Genomic DNA, 8,416 nt, shown 5'->3' on the forward strand with positions numbered 1-8,416 from the left:
GGCTTGACGTGTGAGGTGGGACCAGCCTGGCAAGTGTCCAGCTGGTAAGTCCAGAGCTGAACAAAGCCGGGGCTATTTATATTTATGTAGGGCAGGATGATTAATGCCCGGGCCTTTGCCACAGCAGGCGCTTTGTTACTTTTAAAGAGATCCACGAACCCCTCCAGCCTCCCGTCGAGGGTCGTTTCTTCCCCAGCACTCAAAACTTAGAGCCTCTCCGCCGTGCTCCCTGACCCCAGAGGATGCCCTTGGGGACTCAGCGGCCTGATTTGGGGTTTGAGGAGAAGATCAATGATTCAAAACACGTATTTCACCTGCACCGCTTTCCAGCTGCGCGACTGCACATGCACACTCTTTGGAAACACCTTGGGTTTTGACATCTTATGTTGGTGTTGTGCGTTTTTATGAATAATGCTGGCTGTAAATCAGCCCTTGCGCAGGTTTCCAGGGGCATTATATTGGTGGTGGGTGAAATACTGGTTGAATTGTACAAAACGAGGGCTTTATCCCACAGTGGAACCTAACAGTGAAGTGTTGCAGAGACGCCTTTCACGCAGGGTTTGGCTTTTTCAAGGAAACCCTCAACCTCAGATGAACCCTTTATTTTGCCTCCTCCCTCCCAGCTCTGCATTGCTCCGCAATCCCCAAGGCAAATAAAGATCCTTAAGCCCAGGTCTTACCCATCTCACTGCCAGCATAACCCTACCAGCTCCTATACAGGAACCAACTCCAAATTATTAAAAAACTGCTGTCCCAGCCCTCCTGAGCAAGCAGTGGAGCCACCAGAAAACTCCAAGCTATCAGGAGTGCTGGGAGACAGGCCACAGGTGTGGGGAGCAAGCAGGAAATTAAATAAATGCCATGGGAAAAAGCATTACAAGGGAGATGGCTCCCTCCCACTAGCACAAGATGAAAAACTACTTTGCATGAGCAGGACACAGCCACGGAAAGGTCTGGTGAGGAATTTAAGGGGTTGTCCCTCACGTGAGCATTGTAGAGAGAACCACGGTCAACAGAAAAAAAAGCTTTTTGCAGAAAAACCCTCAAGGAACTTGCTGTCCAAGGTTACAAAAGCACCAGCACAACGCTGGGGACTGATGGTGAAAGGAGAAGAGCTGGGAGGACATGGGGGAGTTTCAGCGGGGTGGGAGAGGAGGGTTGGAGCAAGGAGCTCACCAGGATTGAGGGAGTCTGTGAGGTACCAGTGAACGTTTTAGGTGGATCATGGAGGTGGAGAATTCATGGGGATGCCAGGCAGCAGGAAGGGATCACAGTTACGTTTGGGTCTAAACGGGATTGTGGGAATTTTGTGAGATTGGTGAAAATTGATAGGGGATATCAAGTGGGGGAAGGCAGAGAGGGGGCTAAGGGTCACATGTAGATGAGAGCTGCACTCCATCAGGAATGGTGTTGCCATGAGCTTAACACCTCCACAGCACTGCATCCTTCTTCTACAACCCCGTAGAACAGCGAAGGCCACCCATTGGCCTAAGGGGAGGTGAGCCAGGAACCGAGGACAGGCACAACATGGGCTAGGCAACAACCTCCCCAGCTGGGTGCAGCCCCACAGCCAGGCGAGCAGAGGCATGGTAGCAGCAGCAGTGGGGCCCATCAATAGGGCCACCGTCTAGGTGTGACCTGTCAAAAGCAAGGCACCAAGATAAGTTCAAGATCAGTCTGGGAAAGCCTAGGAGCAAATGCACCTACAGGATTGCTCAGAAAAACAGTGGTTGCCCAGAACTCAGCTTAAATGGAGCTCCTGGAGCAATGGGTCACGGGTAGAGGTCCCAGACAAGGCTGACTGGGGCAATTAAAGAGCGTTGGTGGCTTCAAGTTCCTGACAATCCTCACCTGTCCCTCGTTTTTGCTACGGAGAGGTGGCGGGACACCAGTTCAGCACAATGGCATGTGCCAGGCTGCTTCCTCACGAATCTTCCAGCTCCAGTGCCATTGCTCCAGGATGTTGGCCCTTCTCTATCTCCATCCCCATCACACAGCAAGAAGGGACATGGAGAACAGCTATATTCCAACCTTTGTTGGACGTCTGGGAAAATGGCCCCTGTCATCCTTTGTGGTCAGGTTTCCCTCCATTTGTCTCAAGGCTGTTGCTGGTCTGCATGAAGTCTCCGCAGTCTTGAGAGGGGTTTGTTGCTTTCCCAGCACAAACCTCCAAAGCACCAGCTGTTGCCACCACTCTTCGGACAACACCGATGATTCCACTACCTCTGGTCTTTTCCTCAAGTGGTTTCACTGTATTAAAATTGCAGGGGAAGAAATAAAACAACCAAGGCAGTTTGTTGCTGTTTTGCATCAGGCAATGTAAGCAGCATCGGCAGGGCTGTGCTTCCCAGCGTGTGAGACTGAAATGCAAAGGTGCCCTGGCCTGAAGTGAATCCTTATTTCAGTCTGGGGAGGGTGGTCTGTTCGCCACACTTATGTAAAGCATTGTGATCATAGCTTTCAGTTAAAATATTCAAGCCTTTCTATAGATTCTGTTGTTGTTGCTATTTTAAGGGACCTGATGTCTCTGGGGGATGACTCAGAGAAGTTCATCTGTAGCTGGCCAGCATTAATCTAGACTAACAGTCTGATTCGGGAATGCATCTTTACGTAAGAAAACTGCTTAAGCACGTGTTTAACTTTGGAACTTGGCTAAAAGAGACTGGTTTACATGCTGCCCTGCATCGGGCATGGAGCAGCAGTAGCCAGAAGTTGCTGATGCTCTTCAGTAGCTCTTCAATAGACCAGTTCGTGGTCTCGGAGCATATCTCTAGGGTGATATGTTCATCTGAGAAGGTTGGTCTCTCCAGGCTAGTTCAACAAAGAACAAGCAGGAAGTAAACACGAACACACAAGATTCAGAGCTTACCTGTCCTACTCCGCACCTCTGCTTGCCCTAATCCAGGCCACCCGCACCACAGCAGGGATGTACCAGCTCAAAGGCACTTTAGTGTCAGTGCACGGGGCTAAGCTGGGGGCTGAGGTCATCGCACAGCCCCAGCTAGGTGAGACTCATTGTGGAGGTACCTGCAAATACCTCATCACTTCTTTCACTGCAGGAGCTGGAAGCCGAGTTGCTGGGGGACTCTGCAGAAAACTCTGCTGCACCAGGACTCTGCTGGATTACCTGCTTACAACCAATAATTAATTTGGTAGAAATCCAAATTCATTGTTCTGACATAAATTGTTATAAAACCTGGCTGGTGTCACACTTGGGTTTTTCTGGTTTGTTCGCCTTTGGGGCATGAAGGTAGCCTTTGGTCTGTCAGTGCAGTTCCTTGTTCCACAGCATTTTTTTAAGGTATAAACCTATTTATTATGCTGCCTAATTCCCTGTAACGCTGGCTGCTTCTGCATTTAATTAGGAGGGTGTTTTGCATACAGATTCCTCTGCTGGTGAGAAGCATATGAGCCGATGAAGGGTGGACGGAGGAAGCCATTCATGAAAACCTTCACAGAGCGTGAGGTTTCTGTTTGCTTTGCTCTTTGAGCCAAACACTGTCTAAGCACACTCACTCCTGAATGAACCCAGCTTCCAGGTCAATGGACCTGTTAGTCTGGAAGAAGGCTTTAGAAAACACAGGTCATCTTTTGGAAACACCTGCAACTGCCTCTAGACCTCTGACTTGAATTTTGACATCTCAGAGGCTTTCTGGGCAAACTTACTCTCTGCATTTGCTTGTTTACCCCCCCTTCATCCTTGGTAAAATAATTATGGTATTTGGATTGCAATCATGAGGGTTGCAGCCATGCGTTTGTTGATGTGACCTTATTTGTTGTGGTGGTCCAGGGAGAGTAAGAGTCAGTGTGTGCCAGACCTCTGCAGGTGTGGACTCTCCTGTTGCACATCTTCATGTCTCAGGGATGATAGTGCTTAGTGTGGTGTCATGCAGGCGGTGGCAGGGAGCAAGCCATCTCCACAAGTTGATGCTGCTCTATCTGCTCGTAGCTGCTCTGCAGATGGAGTGTATGCTGCACTGAGGTGGGATGATAAGAACACGTTTCCTCCTTCAGGGTGACATGGCTTTTCTCAGAGTGACTCCCCTGAAGTTTGCTGTGGACATGGGCACACCAAGCAGCAATGGCAGGCCACTAGCCTTGCTGTGCTGTGACCTGAGCTGGGGCTTTCTACCAATATCAAACTGAGTGTCATAGGAGAGCGAGTGAGTCTCCCAGCCTCTCACCGCTCTGACAGAGATACCTGTCTCCCAGGGAGCGATGGTGGGGAAGCAGTGTTCCTCTGAGCCCCTACGCTGCGGACTGTGAGCTGGAGAGGATGAGGTACCAGCACCCGTTTCATCAAGCAGAGGGGTTCTCACATCTAAACACCCAGCAGGAGCCAGGAGAGACGATTGTTGGAGCTTTGTCACATGCACAAGAAGATCCTAAATAAGAGGTGACCCTAAATCCATGTCCAGGGTATTTTCACTACCCAAATCCTTCACTTACAGCTCAGCCCATGAGGAACATCCATGCTTTTGCGGGCTGAAGCAGGCTGGTGTATGGCAGGCTGCTTTCAGAGCCACAAGCACGTATCCCAGTGCTTTTCAAAGCACAAGATGACTCATTTTCATATCTCTACATTTCCACCTTGACCACCGCGTGTCACACTAGATGCTGCCATCGAACAGTTTAGCAGATGCATGTGGTAAATGAATTTCTCAGCACAGATGGAGTTGAGCAGAAGGGACCTCTTCAGATGGGAGAGCACATGTAAGGGGAGCGAGGCCTGGGAGATTCAGAGCGAGCAGGCAGGAGTGGGTCCTAGTTAAGAGGAATATTTCAACAATTCCGAAGTTAAAAGAAGAGTTTTAGTCAAAAAGCTTGAGGTGAGATGTGTTAATCAGTCTGGAGGATTTGGATTCCTGACTCAGGCTCAGCCTGGTGGTATTTGTGCTATTGATATTATTTGCAAAGCCCTTTTTCCTCTGGATTATCTCCAGCTCACACAGCTTTGGGGTGTGTGAACAATTGGCAGTGATCCGAGGGGTATCTCAGCCCATGCTCATGGTCAAGGTTGTTAATGGGCAGACAGGCAGCCAAAATCAGACCCAAGGCATGGAGAAATCTCCTGGATTTCCCTTTACCCAGTGCAGGAGCTCCATGTGTCTCTGGTGATGGAGGAGAAGGGCTTTTTCCAGAGATCCCTCCTGGCTCAAGGAGCAGTGGAGCAGGAGGGAGGCTGGGTGAGATGGGAGTCTTACCCCGAAGTGCAAGTGAGCCTCCCAGGGCAGGAGCCTGGGGGTGGTTGTGGCGTGGGGCACCAGCACTTTCACAGCATTTTGGTATCGTGAAACGGGGCTTGTCACGGGGAGACGCTGCGAGTTATTGCGGAGGCTGAGTATTTGTGGCTGCCGTCCCTGGCTGCTCTCAATCACAGCCGTGTGGCTGAGCTGGAATCAATCAGAGCCCGTGGATGTGCAGTGACAAACTCCTCGTGCACAGAGGCCCTGCTCTGTAAATCCCATAAGCATGTGCTTAACTTCATGGAGCAAGGTGATTGCAATGCAATATTTTATTCTTGTCAGCTTCAGCATTAACAGTCACTAGAATCACTTGGGTAATTAAGCTCTTGCAAGAATAAAATGAAAAAGCGCCAGGTGCCTATGGAGAACTAAATCATTTTTCAAAGTGGGTAGAAGAGCAGTTCTCAGCTTTCCACGGTAGCTGGTCCGAAAATCCCCAGAGGCAGCGCAGATCCCCTCAGGATGAGCTGGAAGCAGCAGCCCTGCTTTTAGCAGGTACCTTTTGCCAACCATTATCTACAAGGAGCTGGTGGGTGCCTACATGGTTGGGTCAGAAACTTTGTAATGAAAGGCAGACCTTTTGCAAAAGGCATGGCTAAAATTTCATACGAAAGAGTATTTTTGAGAAGCATTTGTGTTTTAACCAGCAGAGAAGTGCTGATCCCTGTCTTACTATGGGAAAAGGGAAGCCTGGGACCGTAGGAGAACGGCTTTCCCGTGTCTGCGGGGTGGCACCAGGAAGATCCCGTCAGTGTTTATGTATGATTATGACTGGGATTATACAAGAAAGAGAAACGGTCTGGTGCCCAAGGAGCTTTAAATGTGTTTCTAAATGGCTGTGCTCCGTGCTGCTGACGGATGGGTCTTCCCCCTGGGTTCTGAGGGCTTTAGCTTGGTGTGTAACGGCTCATCTCGCCCGGCGTCGCGCCGAGGCTCCGGGAGCTCTGCAGCCTCGGCAGGGGCCAGGAGAGGGCAGCGGGGAGGCGCTCGGATCCCCGCGGCGGGGATGCTGGGGGGTGCCCGGGGAACGGCCGGTCCCTGCCCGTACCCCGGCACCGCCACAGCCAGCCCGGGGCCGGCAGGGGGGTTCCCGGGCAGCCCGAGAGGAAACACTCGTTACCAAAAGCTCGGCGAAGGGCTGGAGCCGGTTTTGCGGCCAAGCGCAGGCTCTGGGAAGCTGCAAAGCTCCGATAAAGCAAAACCTCGCTGGCTGGTCAACGCCTTTCTCGGCTCCGTGGGGTCCGGTGGGCAGATGTGCTGCCCCACGCCGGGTCATGGCGAGGAGCTGCGCAGGAGCTGGGCAGGGCTTTGAGCACAGAGCCCCAGGGGGTGACACAAAGTCCCCCTCTGGGACAAAGCATCGGGCCTGGCGTGACCAGCTGAGCCCCTGAGGCTTGACGTGTGAGGTGGGACCAGCCTGGCAAGTGTCCAGCTGGTAAGTCCAGAGCTGAACAAAGCCGGGGCTATTTATATTTATGTAGGGCAGGATGATTAATGCCCGGGCCTTTGCCATTCCAAATAAGTAGGGTAATTAGGGGACTGGTTTTATTTACTAGGTAGCTTGGCATGAGGCAACATGTGTGCCCAGTCTACACCCCCCTGTGCTGCTCCTGACCCAGACAGAGCAGAGCTCGGGGGTCACAGGCTGTTCCCGCCTGCACGATGGGGATGGCTTTGCACAATGACAGTTTGGGAAGGACGTCAGGAAGTCACAACTGTCGTGAGCTCGATGGAAGTGCCTGTAGTGCTCCAAAACACCCAGAGCTGATTTTCAGATCTGCTTGTATGTCTGAAGATGCAGACTGGCACCCAGTGAGGTTTCTAGAGACATCTACCCAGGACATGGGACAGTTAATCTGCTTGGATCCCCAAGGGCACCTGCCTGCGTCACCCTGAGCTTAAACCCCTGTCACTGCAGCCATCATTACGCTTCCTGTGCTTCAGCAAAAAATAAACGCCCTTTTGGAGGTGGCTACTAATTTTCTGCCTGTTTCACGAGGTATTTGTATTGAAACAGGGGCAGGAAGCAGGACCCTGCCACGCTGGGTGCTGCACAAACACAAAGCGCTGTGGTGACTCCTGTCCCAAAGAGCTGATGAAACTCGTCACACCTACACCACATACCGCCAGGCTGAGTCTCCCCCACCTTCCAGGGGCAGGGGAACCTTCATCTGGGCAGAGCGGGTGAATAATGTCACCACATCAGAACGGCCCCACTTCACCCAGGGAAGAAGTGATTCCCCGAGGCACAAGGAAGTGGAAGATTAGTGCCTTGGTGTAGAAGAAGTTGCCCTGGAGCTCTCTGGGGGCTATGCTGGCTTCTTGCATCTGCTGTGAACAGCAGCAGAGGGTTTGGTAGCAGCTGGTTCTCCTCTGGGCCAGGCTGCTGCCTTGTTTCCATGCCAGCCAGAGTCCCTTGCACTCCGCCAAAAGCTGCAAACAATAAGCCTGGCTCACCTTCTGTGTACCAGGCTGAGCACGGCTGATACTGGAAGCAGATCTCCCCTGGCCGTGCTGCAAAGACAGCACAGAAAGCTGAGGCAAAGGGTGCTCAACCCCTGCAGCCTCTGACATCCGCCCTGCCCTTTGCTGGCGGCTCAGCGCCCAAGCGACAGGCTCCAGCAGGGATGAGGCTGCCTGGGAATGGCGCTGGCCCCGCGTTCCTCATCTGCCTGGAGTGCTTGCCAACGCCAACTTGGTCCCAGCTGCCTGCAGGAGGGAAAAAGATCCGTCTGTGGTCCAGCAATAAAGACACTCGTCTATCCTTCCCCCCTGAAAAATGACAAATTAACAGAGAACAGAGGGAATCAAGCCTGGCACCACTGTGAAAAACTGGGTATTATTATTATCTCTGCTGACCAGAAGGCTGAGCTGGAGTACGGAGATGCCACCCGGCATGGCAGGGGTGGCAGGCATACGTTTGTCCCATGGTTTCACATGACCTCATGCCTGGTCTCAGTGCAATTTTATTCTGATTCTTGAAACAGAACAACCTATTTTCCCTCACATTTCCCTCACAAGTTGCTCCCCGCAGGCACTGCACCGCTCTTTATGTAATGGCAGTGCTGAGGGCCTTCCTCTTGCGCTCGGCGGACAGAACACCTCAGGAAGGCCCCGCGCCCCCACCTCCACCACACGTGCCCGCCACCCCGCGGCGCCCAGACGCGGGC

The sequence above is a fragment of the Athene cunicularia genome (assembly GCF_003259725.1).
Source record: "Athene cunicularia isolate RWA chromosome 10 unlocalized genomic scaffold, athCun1 chr10_part1, whole genome shotgun sequence".
Classification (NCBI taxonomy): Eukaryota; Metazoa; Chordata; class Aves; order Strigiformes; family Strigidae; genus Athene; species Athene cunicularia.